The sequence below is a fragment of the Lissotriton helveticus genome, chromosome 11 (assembly GCF_964261635.1).
Source record: "Lissotriton helveticus chromosome 11, aLisHel1.1, whole genome shotgun sequence".
Taxonomy (NCBI): domain Eukaryota; kingdom Metazoa; phylum Chordata; class Amphibia; order Caudata; family Salamandridae; genus Lissotriton; species Lissotriton helveticus.
The window spans coordinates 634,215,298-634,232,036 of NC_136072.1; positions in this window are offsets into that span (position 1 = coordinate 634,215,298).

A 16,739-nucleotide genomic window follows, 5' to 3' on the forward strand; every position below is an offset into this window, starting at 1 on the left:
GTGCCAATAACAGGTTAATTTGGGATTTGCTTGTGCTTTATCCTGACATGGATTGTGGTTGCTGCTTGATCAGGGCTTACACCCAAGGCAACCAATAACCCTTTGCATGTCACGGTGGGCATGTGCGCGCACGGCCTGGGGCCGTTCAAACCTCACAGGCGTGGAATTCGCCCGCACCGCGGGGGAATTCCCGCCACGTTCAAGGGGTTAAAACTATATTATGTAAACATTGTTCTTGAGGTGATAATGTGTGAGAACAATGCTTGTGCATATTTTTGTGTGGCATGTTGTTTTGTTGGGGATATGTTCTGTGTTGTATTCCTCTTCTGTGTTTTTGTGCTGCATTAGTGCAATTTAATGTTGTGGTGTACTATGATTGTTCAGCTGCAACTTTTCACTTGTTTGTTATGTTGTACTTTTTATGTTTTAATTGTGTTGGTATGTTATTTCGTGTATATTATCATGTGATATTGCTTGCTTAAAATGTCGACAAATGCTACCTATTCAGCATAAGGATCTAATGTCACTGTGACAAGCAACCATTTACTGGTAATAGCACTAATTCAGCTCTTCAAAAATTAAAAACCCCAGTTAGGCCAAAACTATGGCATGTACCATGGCTAAGAATTCATCATTCTTATGTCACCCAGAGCAGAAATTAAATTTGCTAGATTCCGCAAGTGGGAAAGCACAGTGCAGAGCAATATCTAATAAGACTGGCCTGCTACTGCAGGCATCCCCTGAGAAGGAGCTCTAAAAGGCTGTCTGTGTCTCCGAGGCCGGTGTGTACTGTCGCCGTGCACTGGGTGTGTGCTGTGCAATCCAGCACACATACAATATGTGTGTTTCTTTCAAAAATAGGAACATTTCTCCTTATTGGTGTTCGCTTCAAGGTGACATCGTTTTTTGCTGCAAAGCTGTACTTGCTATTTTATTAGATTGGGCTTTAGATCAAAATCTATGGATGATTGCACAGTAATGTCACCACAATGCCTACTTGACACATAGAGATGCAAATCAGCATAAAACAATTTTTACACTGCAAAAGGGGCACCATTCCAGCGCAAAATACCTGGTGTGTTGGAAAGTAAAGTACCCTGGTTGTCTTATGGTAAGGAAGCTTTAGATACCCTATGGAGACATGACTTGAAAGGTTTTGCTCACTCGCTTTTGCTGCTGCCTTATTTCTTTTAATTCATTGTATTTATGATACTGAACTGTGAATTTACTGTGTTTATGTTGGCTGTTAGCTTTTAAATTGTTCTTCATCCTGAGCATGTTATACTCAGAATCTTTTGCACTTTTCCATATTTTACGGGGCTTATTTTCCCCGGGTGGCCATTTTGGTTCTGCCACGTGCTCACTATGGGCAGCGCTCTAGTGGCTGCATGGCGTCCTGCCTCCAACCTTATTTAATGGCCCAAGAACAGATGCGCAGCGGACGCGTCCAGCGGGAGCGCCGCTGTCGTGCCAAAGGTGCGCAAAAGGCAAGCCCATCTGCGCCCGTCCGCGGCAGACCAGGCCCAAGGGCCAGGACCCCTGGCCCAACTGGGATAAATAGTCTGAGTTATTCCTCCAAACAGCTCACATATGCAAAAAATGCTGCACTTCTATCTGATTTGACAGCAATGAACATTCAGCTATGTAATTCGGGTGCTACTCATGTGGCTGGTCACTTACTGGATCATGTCCTCTCTACTTTATCCAATATCTATTTCCCCCGGCCCTCCCATTATGCTGGTCAGACCACTTTTCAGTTAGTTTTCGTTTTTAAATTGCCTCTTAGCTACCAATAGCAGCCCTGGGAACTAAATAGAAATTTTTAAATTGGGGGAAACTTGACATTAGAGTTTTCAATAACCTTCTCCTCAATAGTGCTCCTGCTATTAAACTAATATCCACCGCTGACTGAGGGACTATTCAAAACTGGATTATAAAATCCATTGATACCTGCCTCCCTCTTTCTAATAAGAGGGTGAATAACAACCGACCCCCTGCTCCCTGGTTCACTGAGGATCTAAAAAATGAAAAAAACTCAATGTAAAGCGCTGGAGAAACAGTGGAGGAAGAACTAGGCGTCTGAAGCTAAAATTGCCTATAAAAAAAGCTATAAGGGACTACCAATCTCTCTGTAAAACAGCACAAATTGAATATGTTTCCTTTACTGTCTCAAATGCTCAGAACTGCTCTAGGACCTTGTTTAAGGTGATCAAAGAGCTATCTGGGTCAGATTGTCAGTCCATCCCTTTAATCCTCAATGGAGTGTAATGCGAGGATCTTGCCAACTTCTTTTTGAGTAAAGTTGAAAAAATGTATACTGCACTGAATGTGGTCAAGCTGGCTAACACCTTACAGCAGGATAATATCCTACCTCATGCAGCTAATAACACTGGACCTGAAAATTATAAATCTTGTAATAAACAGGAAACTTGGTCTTCTTTGGATATGGACTCTTTTAAACAACTTTTGGGTAGCTTAAAATCTGGCTTACCTTGTGAATTACTTCCTATACCAGTGTTAAAGCATCTTGAACTGCCTTCACTAATATTATTAATGAAACTCCTTAATGCCTCCCTTCAGGAAGCAACAGTCCTGTCTGAATGGAAGCATGCCATGGTTCTTCCTCTTCTTGAGAAGTCGAACGCCGCCCCCTATCAATTTTTCAACTTTTGGAATATATCACTGCTTCCAGACTTCTCTAAAGTTTTGGAAAGGCATGTTAACTCACAGCTATCCCATTTCATTGAAACCCATAACCTCTTGCACCCTTCTCAATCTGAATTCAGAGCAGGTTTTTCTACAGAAACTACCCTCTTGGGTGTTACCGAAATGCTTCAGCACCGGCTGGATAATGGGGATACGGCGGCCCTCATTTTGCTTTATTTGAGCGCTCTATTAGACACGATATCTCACACTGTGTTACTGAAAGATCTACAATCTTTGGGCATTGGCGGCATGGCTCTGAAATGGCTTGATTCCTTTTTGGCTAATCGCATGCTCCAGGTCTTATGCTCTACGGCCAGCTCCAATATCCATCCTTCCCCACCGCAGGGTTCTGTGCTGAGTCCTCTATTATTCAACATCTATGTTAGACCTCTGGCAACGATTGCCGAAGAGGCAGGGCTGTCCCTTTTTTCCTACGCTGATGACACCCAGATAATTATTTTGCTCTCCGCTATGCAAGACTCTGACTGTTCCTCCCTTCAATCTGGTCTGTCCAAAATTGCATCTTGGATGTGATCCAGTGCTCTGTTTGAAAAACTGTCTCAAAAACACTACCTATCACCTCAATACTCACCATTAATCGTGAAGCACATGTAAAGGCCCATACTACCAATGAGACAATTTTTGAGCGACTGAATCAGGTGGTATGATTAACTAAACTTCTCACATATTATTTACAAAATTATATACATCTGCAGTTTATCTATTTTTACCATGGTTTTAACATTTATTATTTAATAATCAGACCACCAAGGCGATTGGATCAACTGATGGTAATTAGACCATGAATAAACAAGACCAGCTTGTCATTTCAAATCTAATTTTATTAACTTTATTTTTCATAAAGAAAAAGCATTTACGTTTTAAAATCTTTATTTTATAAGCAATTAAGAAAGCAGCTTTGATAAGGAAATGAAGTAATAAACTGACATTTTCAAAGCAAGCTTAGAAACATAATATATTAGCAGAATAACAGTTCCCATTCCCTAAATCTATTTCCCTGTCTATTTCTCACTTCACCTAGAAAGGAAAAATCATTTAAAGTCTGCTGTCCTTACATGCGCCAAAGCTCCAACATCATGTCACGTCATTCAGGAATCGGAAAGTAGAGAGGTTTTTCCCTGCTCATGGTGTCAGGTTTTATACCTTTCTTTCTAGCTAAACTTTCTACATTTTACATTCTTTAAAGCAAATCCGAGCTTTTCATTGGCTGTCCTGTGTCACTCCATGATAAAATGCGTTAGGTCATCTCCGATTTTTGACCAAGTCCAGGCTTCACATAAGCCCTATTGTCTTTCACTTCCACATCTTTGAGCTTCCTCAAGAAAGTTACTTTTCCTCGAGTTTCGAACATTTACTTCCTAGCCTTGGCAGACACTTTAAGTTTCTGTCCTTGAGCCTTTTCTCCTTGAGCACGTTCAACTCAGCCAAAGAACTGCTTTTTCAATTAACGATGACAGTGCAGTAAAAATCTTCACAGCTACGCATGTGCAAAGACTTCACTCTGGACAAGCTTTTGCCTCTGCAGCTCTGTTAGCCATGTTTTCTGAACCACCTTTAGGCCTCACTTTGGAAACTATTATTAAACAAACACAAGACTTCAATTAATTAAAGAATTGAGACCCATTCTGTTACCCACCCCCTTTACTAATTAATTCTGTTAATTATGTTACCTAGCAAAAGCACAATCAGGCAGCATTATATTTACTTCTCCTTTAGGAACTGCACGAACTCCTTGAGCTTTCGTCACAGAAAAGACTTAACATAAGCACACAAAATAAGCACATGCCATTAGTTAAACAGCCGCATTTAATACTGACAAAGACAATAGATAAGGTTAGTTTATTATTTTTTCCTTTGCGTTTGCAACATAAAGCACATTAGTTTATCCCACGTGTATTGATGATTGTATTCTTAAACTAAGTTGATTAGTAATTTCACTACAAGCTTATTACTTTAATTACTTGTTATGGGAGATTAACTTCACAAGTTTGAACAAAATTTTGTTCTTCACCTTGCTTCATCAGATGAAAACGAACTTGCTAAAGCTGAACGGTGAAAAAACTGAAATCCTGATTTTAGGGATGAAGAAAGATCTCTGGGGTCCCCAGCATTGGCCTTCTGACATGGGCGCTTTACTCTTGCAGTCTCATCAAGTACGTAACCTAGGTGTCATCATTGATGACCAACTGTCTATGAAACAGCAGGTCGTGAAGGTAGCCTCAACCTGCTTCACCATCCTTAAATGGCTCATGAAAATCCTTTTTATGCTGCCTGGCCCCACTTAGAGAACCGTAGTCCAGGCCCTTGTCACTTCCATGCTAGACTACGGCAATGTTTTATATCTGGGTGTAAATAAAGACGTGGTGCAAAAATTGCAGGTGGTGCAGAATGCAGCCGTTCGACTGCTCTGCCAGAGGCCGATGACAGCCTCCATCTCTGCCTCTCTTCATAATCTTCATTGGCTCAGGGTAGAGAAGCATATTAAATTCAAAGCCCTGAGCTACATGTTCAAGATTAAATCCGGAACAGCCCCTCTTTACCTTCAATCCTTAGTCCATCGTTACGTACCTGCACATTCTCTCCGCTCTATGTCACAAGTTACATTTTCTATGCCAAGAGTAAGACTACTGCGCATAGGTGGTCGATCTTTTGCCTAACTAGGCCCCTCCCTGTGGAACTCTCGTCCCTTGACTTTACGTAATGAAACACTCTATGAGCAGTGTCGCAGAGGACTAAAAGCTTAGTTGTTTAATCAGTAATCTATTTATTTGGCCCCTTTCCTTTCTAGCAGGCGCCGGGAAACTCTTCGGGGTAGCTGTGCACCATACAAATTTAAATATTAATAATAATAATTAACTATTTACAGACAGAGCCACCAGACATAAGCCAGACAGACAAAATGTAAAGGCATGATTTCTGAACGCAAGATGCAAAAGCTGAAATGTCTACCAGTGCTTATATAGGAGGCTGCAATGATGCTTTTGAGATTGTACTTGCCTCTAGAGTGAAGAGAACCATTTTTGCAGACATCTATTATGCTTAGGCACATGCAGTCCCATCTTTTTTTGCATGAAAAAATGGACTTGGCCCATGTAACTAACGTGGCAGGGCTTGGCCAACTTCTTTTCTTGGCCTCTGTTTGAAGCAACCAGAAAGTAGCATTCAATCAAGAAGTCCCAGACATTTCTGAAAACTAGACATCCTGGGGAGTCAGGGAGGTACAAATTGGTGGATTCCCAACATTTTCCTACCCAGAATCCCCTGTAAACCTCAAATTAAGCTGAAATATTTCACATTTTTCTCACATTTCTGTGTGGGATCACTGTGCCAGCAATAATGTCCCCTTGGTCTCCTGATATAAATGATACCTCACGTGTGTGGGTGTCCAATGCAGAATCACCTAAAATGTCTTTAAAAAAATCTACCGCTTAGAGTTCGCTGTGCTATACCCTAAATCCCTAAATATTTTGGCCCTTCCGAAACTCAGGCTCATGGCCCACCCATACAAGTGATGTATCATTTTACTTGGGAGACTGAGGGGAACGCTGAGTGGTAGGATATTTGTACCAGCACGGTGATTCCAGCTAGAAATGTGAGGAAAATGTGATTTATTTATCTAAAGTTGAGGTTTGCTGGGGACTCTGGGTAGGAAATCTTTGGGGGATCCACACAAGCCATACCTCCCTGAACTCCCCCTGGTGTCCACTTTTCAGAAATGTATGGGTTTGGTAGGTTTTCTTAGATGCCCGTCAAGGCCGGGACCAAAAACGCAGGTGGCCCCCTTTCAAAACCAAGTAGTTTTGTAACAGATAATTTTGATGTCTCAGATAATTTTGATGTCTCCACAATACATTTTGGGCCCTTCCTGCCGCGGGTACTTGGCCCACCCACACAAGCGAGCTGGGTGGTAGGAAATTTGTGTCAGCCCAGTGATCCCACAACTTTCCCATACAGAAATTAGAGAAAAATTTGATTTGATTTCAGTTAAATTGGATTCTGGATAGGAGAACTTTGGGGGGTCCATGCAAGTCACACCACTCTGAACTCCACCGAGTGTCTAGTTTTAATAAATGTCTTAGTTTGGTAGGTTTTCCAAGATGGACCTCGAGTCCAGGATCAAATATTTAGCTGTATTTTGGCTAATTTCAGGGTCACCTCCCAGGGAATCTACAAAGCCTGGGTACCATTAGAATCCTCAAGATGTTGGAAGAAAAACACACAAATTTGACATGGATACCTTATGTAGACAAAAAACAGCCGCAGGGGGGGAGGCCTAGCAGCAAAAGGGTTAAAATGACAATCTGGTAAGATCAAGGAACTTTATCTGAGAAGGGCATTTGTTAGCAGAGAGGGTCGAGAGATCCTGATGCTGAATATGAGAAAGCTGGTTTGCATCCAAACTACTATGGGTGAAAACAATGTATGGGATAGGGCACTTCTAACAACATTTCTCTTTGGTATTATTAGATGTTATCTCTGTTTTCCTAGAGGGGTCTGCGAGGAACCTCAGAATTCCAACCCTGTCTTTCCACTCCCAAACATGATTTTTTAAAGAATGGTTTGTCCATTAAAAAGGAGTGGGGTTTTAAAAAACAAAAGAAATTCACATTTGGGGTGATCTCGAGGAGAGCAGGTCGTGGTCCTCTGAGCCACTGCCCACTTCCCTCAAGGCCATCATCATGATTTCCAAAGGGGAAGGTGTCCCATGGGGACAGCTTCCCCTTCGCGAATCAGGTACCTCCTCATTTGAGGTTTTGGTATGTGATCAACGATTTGCAACTACATCTGTAGTCACATAGCATTGATACATTCCTCTCAGAATAGCAAATAGGAGGAGGTGCCCATTTCACGTACCCTTCTATTTGTGATTCAGGCAGGATCCAGTGGCAGCCGGCACAGATGGGGGTCGTAGGCGAGGGTATTAGGGGGTGTAAAAAAAGAAAAAAAATGTACCTCCTTGCCGCATCTCTGCTCCGTCATCTCTTCCGGCCAGAACGGATCAGAAAACACCCAGGTTCCCCAAAGCCAATCACAACACTGCAATGCGCTCAGACAGGCAGTAGGAGCCTAGGTATGTTCTCCACCCAGGCTGTGGTACAGCCCGGGTGGAGAACATGCAAAGTGTGCATGGCTGTTTGTGTGGCCCCAGACTGCTGGCCTCCAAAGCTGTAGCAGCAGAAACAAATAAAATGATAGTAACCTCATTTATTATCATTTCACTTTTTCTTTATTTTACTGCTGCAAAGCAGTGGGGTGACGCTCCTCCACCTTAGTGGAGGAGCGCCTCTGGCAGGATCACAAAAGACGTTTTACAAGTTCTTTTGTTTATTGAATAAATGTATTTTGAGGTCACAATTCTTGTGATTTCGATAGTCACAGACTTTATAATCGCAAAATATCTTTGTTCATTAAGCCGTAAATTACATATGAGGGAAACAGTGAAGTGATATCTTTATCAAAAGTAGATGGAAATGCTTGATTTTATAGTTTTAAATAATTCAACATGTGGACTTAGATCATCTATTTAAATGTTATTTCTATAGAACTTCCAGATTGTCCTTAATTTGTATGTGTTAATACAATTTGGAAATGCATTTATTCTGTAGTTATTCTTCACATGAATTGCTCTTCTGTGCTAGGCCTCTCAAGGAGTTGAAGAAGTGATTGAGGATTTCCCAGTGCCATTTTTTTTAACCAAGGACTGTTCATGTCTATTGCCTGGACGGTTCTTAATGATTCTGCTTCTTCACACACAGATCCCTCGAGACCCCAATTATATTTATAAGTGCTAAACTAGAGTATTATGACAAGTGTTGGAACTGTAAGGCAGAACAGGTTATTCTGTCTTACGTATTTATTAGTGTTCCTGCTTTAATAGTTATTGGAAGTATACATGGCCTCACGCTGGAAATTAGATCACATCTCAGAAGATCTATCGCTGCGTGTAATTAGAAGTTACACCATCAAGAAATTGACCAGCAGAAAAAGGAAAAAAATCATATTATGAATGATGCAGTTTGTGACCTTTTACCTGTGTTAAATTATAGGAACGTATTACATTACACGGGTCCACAATTCATGGGAATGAAAGATCATCCCTTTATAGTTTATTCCTTACCTATAGAAAGAGTTGCCATTAATACAGAAAGGAGCAGCTATATTGAACTAAATGACTTCTTAATTTTATAATCCAATTATCTCTAGACATTTCTTCTTTTAAAATGATGCCTCATCATATTTGATGCAAAGACAGTCATTTGCCAATATCCACTTCATAACATGTTTACAAAGTGGTTCAACTCATGTCACCTGGCCTGTGTGTTAAAGGTACTGCTAGCCCGGCAGTAAATCTACGGAGCTTTACAATATGAAGGATTTACAGTGAAAAGGGCAGAAACAAGCATTGGCAAATCCACTACCTCTTTGCTGCAAAGCCCATTGGCTTTACTAATGGAACAAATATGTCCTTGGCCTCCGGTGCTGGAAATCACGGCCATGCCCAGAACCACTGGGTGAAAATACATGTGGCCCCTATTCCAAGACTCAGAAACAGACCACAGCCGCTCTTCAATACATGCGCCTAACGTTCTGACCAAAGTTCCAAGTATACTGTATATAATTCTTAAATTTACCCATATCCAGGTGGCAAAGCTCCCTAGCTAACAATGGAACTAAAGAGTATCCGTACATTGGTTCCAATAGCATAAGCAAGAAGGAGCTATCACTACTCCGACCAGGAAAAGCCTGTGTCAGTGGTGTGACCCAAAATTATGGGTCTTACCTGCAGAATGTGATGAGGGGCCCCCAGGTCTGCCGTATCTCACAAATATTAATTGGCCTTGGACTGAATGGGCTCCCCTTGAAGGGGTGGAGGTCCCTGGAGGGTCGAGACCCCCACACCACAGGAGTTGCAGGGTCCTGCATTATGCCACAGGTCTGTGTAGGGGCAGATGATCACGGGTTTATGACTAGTAGGACCTGTAGCCGGCACAGTGTATCAGCAGTAGGTGATAGAGAAGTCCCCCTCTCTCAGCAGAAACTACAGAGTTAGCCCCACTTGTAAATGTAAAATGTAAATTGATACTTGTATAGCACACTACTCACCCGCAAGGGTCTCAAGGCGCTTGTACAAATACCGCTGTGGAACCCATCCTGGCTTTCCCTGTGAGGTGTCCACTCCTGGGCACCCCCAAGGTGGAGGCCAGGCATCCTTAGCGTTGTGGGGGTCCATTGTGGAGATTCAGCAAGCTATTGCTCAGAGTTGCAGAGTGGGACTCCATGATAGGAATAGGCACCGAGGCGAGAATTATCAGGTCCGTGGATTTTTTGAGCCCAAGACCCCCGAGGCGGGGAATTGAACCCTGGTCCCGGGCTAGGCCTTTGCGTCAGGGTCTGCCGCTCTAACCATTGAGCCACACTTCTCCACTTGCACTTACAACAGCCGCTCACCGAAGTGCAGAATGTGGCTGCTCACATCTTACTCTATGCTGAGCAGAGTCTGTGCCCATAGAACTCCCGCGCTCTCACTAAGCACCAGCACCTGCGCCACCAGTCAACCAGAAATGCATGACTAAATGACCAGCTTGACAAGAAGGGCACGTTGGGAAGCATAGTCATAAAGAGACCAAAGCTCTGAATCAATTAGACTGCCCTACTACACCTGCCAAACTTGCCAGCAACCACAGAGTAACTTTATTTTGTTAATGCTTTACAAAAATACAATCAAATATGGTCACCATGGGCACACATTTATCCTTGAACTTATCACTGCATATTGTGTTAAAGTCATAGCAAAATTTATTGAAATATGCCCACCACGCAGCATGCATGCAATGCACAATAGATTGCTATAAAATGATATAAAAACGATTTAATGATGGCTGCCTACCAATAGCATATTTGAGAAATAATCACTGACACTTTCACTACGTGGTGAGAGTATTGTCTCTGCATATTAGATAATATACATTTAAAGGCACTGTTGAGCTATAAGATTTTAAGTTTTAACATGTTCACGAATGTTTTGTGACAGTTATAGAAGTGAGTCACACCTGGTTGAGTGAAAGTGATATGTTTGGATTCTAGTCCTGGTTAGCGCTCTGCCAAAGGAGGAGGCTATGCTCGGGAAGCTATCATCTGCAATGCTACAGACAAGGGGACTGTTGCAGTTTAAGTTAGAATCTGTGGCATTGATATAATCAATCTGTACTCTATGGGGACAGGCTGTGTGTGAGTTACATGTGTGGAATTTGCGCTTATTTATGAAGGATGAGATATTGGCCGGCCATGTTAACTTAAGTTTGGAGTTAGAAGCTAGTTCAGACATAGATGGGTGTTGCTCTTACCTTGCCAGATGTTGGGATTGCCCAAAACAGGAGGCTATACAAGTCTTCAGGCTGCATAGTGAAGTAGCTATATTAATTTACCTAAGAGGGTTAATATGAGCTTGGTATACAGGTCGACATTCAGCCAGAGCCTTTTCCACGGCTATCCTGCGAAACCTGTCCTACCTCGTCTCACCCTGCCATTTCATTTTGATATCTTTAAATGCATTCCTCCACACCGAATGTCTACGTTCTGTCAGTAACCTCCTGCCACATGGGCACATTGCCTACTGCACTGAGGGTGTGTGGGGACAGATCATGCAATTCCCTGTAGTGATCCACTGCAAATTCAACTACTAATCTGCCTCCTGACATGTTAATTTCTTTTCCTCTTGCATGGTATCTGGACAATGGTCGCTACAGATCAAGTGTTGAACCACATTGTCTCACAACACAAGGAAAGAGTGCTTTGAATGATAATATTTGTTAAATGTGCGTGGTTTTCCTCGGATGTGTGTTGTTTTTCAAATCCTTTATTTTTCTAAATAGGGTAGGTGGAGATCCCCAACTGCAGTACATAGACCTACGCTTATCCAGCATATGGCTAAAATACATTATTAAAATGTCTAGTAATATTGCTCAATGGTTACTCGTATGTGTTCATACTCCCTTATGTAAGGTGGTGGAGACAAATACTTCCCACAATGGTGCCAATAAAAATGGGCACCACAACGAGAACGGCAAAAACTGTTCCTGCACAGCATGGACTGTAATGTCCATGCCGTGCAGGAACTGGTGTGCCTGCACACAGGGTGTCAAGTGCTGTGCATCCACATGGTGTGAGGCCCCAGGAGGCCTTGTAGGCCCCCTTTGTTTCCTCTCTGCCACGGTTTTCATGGTGGTGGACCTGCCATGAAAACCGTGAGAGGAAACTAGTAATATGCTTGACAGTACCGAATCACCCGCGCCAAGCATATTCCAGCCTCAGGACTGTAGCGCCTCCGCCAAGGAATGGCGGTTCCCTAGCGGCGCTCCCATGGCGGTCCGACTGTCCAGTCTTAATGGGGTGGTCGGATCGCCACGCCACCATGAGTCTGGCGGTACTCGGACCACCAGACCCGTAATCTTGCCCTAAATGTATATGTCTGCCTAGATTTGCTGAATTGCAACTAGACAAAGATTGACTCTCAATCATAGGTGTAACTCTGTTCATGCAGTGATTTCTAGGTGTAGATTTCCCATTGCAAATGAGACCCAAAGTCCCCAATTCAAATAGATAAAGCTGTGGCTTACTGTGGTAGTGCTCATGATGTATTCCTGGAGTAATTTAGTAGAACGATTGGAGTATTACAGCAGTTAATCACATCTATTTAGACCAAATATTTTACAAATCAGGTATACAGTGCCCAGCTAGAGTGGGACATGGAAGTATAGCACAATATAATTTTCGAAACATTTACCTCTTAAATTGTCACATCCACAATATCGACTATCACTTCATAGTCAAGGTAAGTCAAGGTAAGTGTATGTAGGGAAGTATTGATTTACTATTCTTAACTCCACATCTACTTGACTTGACAATATGTGGCAGCCATTATTGTTGAAGCATAATTGTTGATGTCGATATTTCGACAATGATTGTGACAACCACACGAGGCACAAAATGATCATTTTTATTTGTGGCTATATCAAAGGGGCATTTCGATACACCCACATTCACAGATGCATGTAAACTTACCGATTGCAACATACACTCCTAACCTATTGCAATTTTTAAATAGCCTCGCAACACGAAACAATGTGTTTCTGATTAAATTAAAACTACTATTCAAAAGAGCACTTCAACTAGTTATGCGGGCCAAAGTGCTGCGTTTTATAAAATAAAGACATTATCTAGCCTTCTTCAAATCTTCAAATTCTCTTAATAATTTGTAATTAGTATCTATATAATCTATGCTCCTTGCAAGTTGCAGAAGGCATTTATGATTACTTTGTTGAATATGTATGGTACTTGGGACTAGAGTGGGGTAAAAACTGTTAATACTACTGTGGGTGGAGAGATTGCCATAATTGTCCCACCCGTTGCACTTATCAGTCAAGCTGGAACAAGTGCATAAAACAAAATATGATCTTTATGAATTTCTATCTTTTTATCCTCTTATTTTCTCTCTACGTTCCTCACTCTGAATCTGAAAACATGCCCAACTTTGAGCATATGCAGTTTCTAGATACTCTATTGGCTTTTATGAAAATGATGGTTTCAAGCTGTGCTTAATTATGTATTTGAACTCCTGAATTCTTTGTAGACAGCTTATAAAGTTTCACACACCCTCATTTTGCTTTCCCATGAATTTTAATGAATTGAGAAGCCACTATGCATGAGAAAGTGGAAAAGGTGAATGCGATATTTCTACACTAGACTGACCATTAACTCTCTAATAAAAAATATACAATCATGTTAGTCAACTAAAGGTCAAGTTAACAGAAGTACAAGGAGAAGCTAATATTTCACCGTAAAGCAGTATGTTTGTGTATCAGTGGCAATCCGGTTTGTAGCAGAGTTGCTTTGAAATGTGTGCAAAATGTGTTCTCCGTTGCTCGATTTTTGCTGTTGAATAATGGAATTAGTTATTTTAGCCCTCGGGGTAGCAGCTAATACGAATTGAAAACACAATGCAAGTTTTGTTTCCATAAACCTTAATGCACGCCAGAATCATTTTCTGATAAAACTGTGGATTAGCTGCATCCACCTTTGTCGTTCTTTCGATTGCTTTGTTTACCCTTGCTTTTCATTTTGTTTGTTTAGGTGTTCTTTTATTGGCATGTCTTTATTTCCCGTCGTTTATTGATTCAATACTGTATCATTGACTTTAATCTAGAAACAAAAAGTATCTTTCCGGAACAATATATTTATACTGTGCTACACTGATTTTTAGATGTTACACCGGATAATGCCACACTGGATGGACTAAGAGAAGGGTAAAGTTGCTTTCAGTTTACTAAAATATATTGATTGGGAAGAATGTATAGTAAACAATCTAAATAAAGGACAAACTCTTAAAAAACACACATGAAATGCACTTTAAATGAGCAAAATGTTATGCAAAAGTCAACAATTCAAAGATTGCGCTGAATGTAGAATTAAATGTCAATTGTACGATGACACCTTGTTGTTATAACACTTAATTTTTTATGGTACCTGAAAACTAAAGTGTTCTACTATCGTTAAGTGCTGTGAATTACTTATGGTACTTTTACACGATTTAGTGGTGTTCAATTGATGAAACTTAGAAGAATGAAAGAAAAACTAAGGCCCTTATTTAGAATTTGGTGGACTCGGTTACTCTGTCATAAATGTGAAGGATATCCCATCTGCTGTATTACAAGTCCACTATGTCCCACAGCAGTTGTAATACAGTGGATGAGACATCCGTCAAGTGTGTGACGGAGTAACCACTCCGCCAACCTCTAAATCATGCACTTAGGGGCCGATTATGATGGCGCCATAGAGTAGGAGGGACCGTCCGCAGGGGCAGCGGCGGTCCCTCAGTGCAAACTAGGATGTGACCGCCACCCTGGCGGTCACATCCTGTATTTTTATCATTGCGGCGGGTGCTGCTTGAAGCAGCACCCGCCGCAATGATAAAAATGTAAGTTGTGCATTTGCATGCACAAAGCGCAGGCAAATGCAGGGGGTACCATAGGTACCCCCCATGTGCTCCCCCCAACCCCCTTCACCCCTGGGGGCCCGCAACGGGCCCCCAAACAAAAATCCGTATGCCTTTGCACGGCGGAAATGCCGCCGTGTAAAGGCATGTTCCTCCAGACATCCTAATATGACTGGCAGCCATGTTAGTGCTTTTCCGCCGCGGACGGGAGACGACCACGGCGGAAAAGCTGCGGACTGAAAAATGATCCCCCAGCCATCCTAATCTGGCAGAGGGTCTTTTTCAGTCCGCTGCGGTTTTCCCGCATCCTCCGGGCCGGTGGTGGCTTCACCCGGCCCGGAGGATGCGGGAAAACCGCCATCGTAATCGGGCCCTTAGTCTTTTGTGTGACTCTAACCAAGTCACATCAGTGGACAAGCATAAGTGTTTAAGCATCTGTTCATCAAGGTTTTACTATCAGTCATCTAGAGATATGGGCTTATTAGTAGATCAAGTGCTTCAGGAAAAAAAGAGCCGATGTGTACCAGTAGGCATGTGGTTTCCCTTCAGCCTAGGCAACATGGATCTAAGGGAAAGAAAATAGACATGCTATCTGAATATCTAAATTCCAGCCTGGCAGTTCTTAGAATGCCCTTTGGAAGAGTCGAAATATAAAGTATTGCGCATCCTTGGCTTCAGATCCTTCCTGTATGTCCAGTATTCCCAATTGGCTCCTCGGTAATTGATTTTCTAAATGTTGAGAGATATAGCCTCCTGCTCTGGTAAATAATTCTTAAACTCAATGGAAGTCTTCTTAAACCTAATAGAAGCCTTTTCCTGAACAAATGCATGTTGATCTATTTCAGAGAGGTGAGATGCCACAGTACTCATTTGGTTATACATCCTTTGAGCCATAGCTTGTATTTTCAGACTGGCAGATGATCTCTTCCATTTTCTTCTAGGTGAGTATTCATCAAGTTGTCCATAGTAGAGTATATAGGCTCTGATGCTGTTACCGATTTGCCCTGAATATTACATGAAGGTAGATCAGTATAAGGAAAATCAACGCAGTATCTATTACTTGTAGTCAGAGTTGGTGATTCAATAGGGGTCAATCGAGGAGATGGACATAGACATTAGATACACATTTTTTCACGTCAGATATTCAGAATATTATTGTTATGGATTGTCTTACCAACAGAATGGTAGGTATGTAATGTAAGAGAATGTAGGATGGATATCCCAGCTAAGGTAATGAGGGGAGGCAGTTGGAAGAATACATATACATGTGTGCTGCCTTGCTGTGTAACTCTTCAGGTTTATTACTGAATAAAAGTCCTCAAAATTCGAGTAGACTACATGATTACTCTAACAAAGTGGTGGTGAGCTGAATTGCCTGAAGAGGGACCCCTGTGGGAAAATTGAATTGTCTTACCTTCACAGCATTTTGAATGTAATGATTGGTAAATATACATTTTAATTTTAATTCTCATTTACCTACGCAGAATTAAGCTTAACGGCATTGATTGGCATGCTTAATTCTAGCTTTAATATTAATTAATGCAAAAAAACAACTGATGGACAGAATGCAGAACAATGTCATACATTTACCCTAGTACAGAGATCTGGGCCTAAATCCATCATTTTTTTGCTCTCCATGCCATTCGGATTTCAATCCAGCCGTATGCAAATCAATCTTGACCCTGCGCCCAAAGGGGACAGTCCAGCCCGAACTGCCAGTCCACGTCCTCCCTGGACTGGAAACATGCATCCTAGGACCGGTTTTGGGGTTTCACCCACATCAGCCAAGACAGGATAGGTTGACTCCTGCAGCATGGAGAGCACAGGACCCACATCTGGGCATACACATCCCACTTGGGGTGACAAATGCAAAAACAACAACTAATGGACAGAATACAGTACACTGTCATACATTCACCGCAGTACAGAGATCTGGGCCTCAATCCATCGTTTCTTTGCTCCCCATGCCTTTCCAGTTTGAACCCAGCCATATGCAAATCAGTCTTGACCCTGCGCCCAA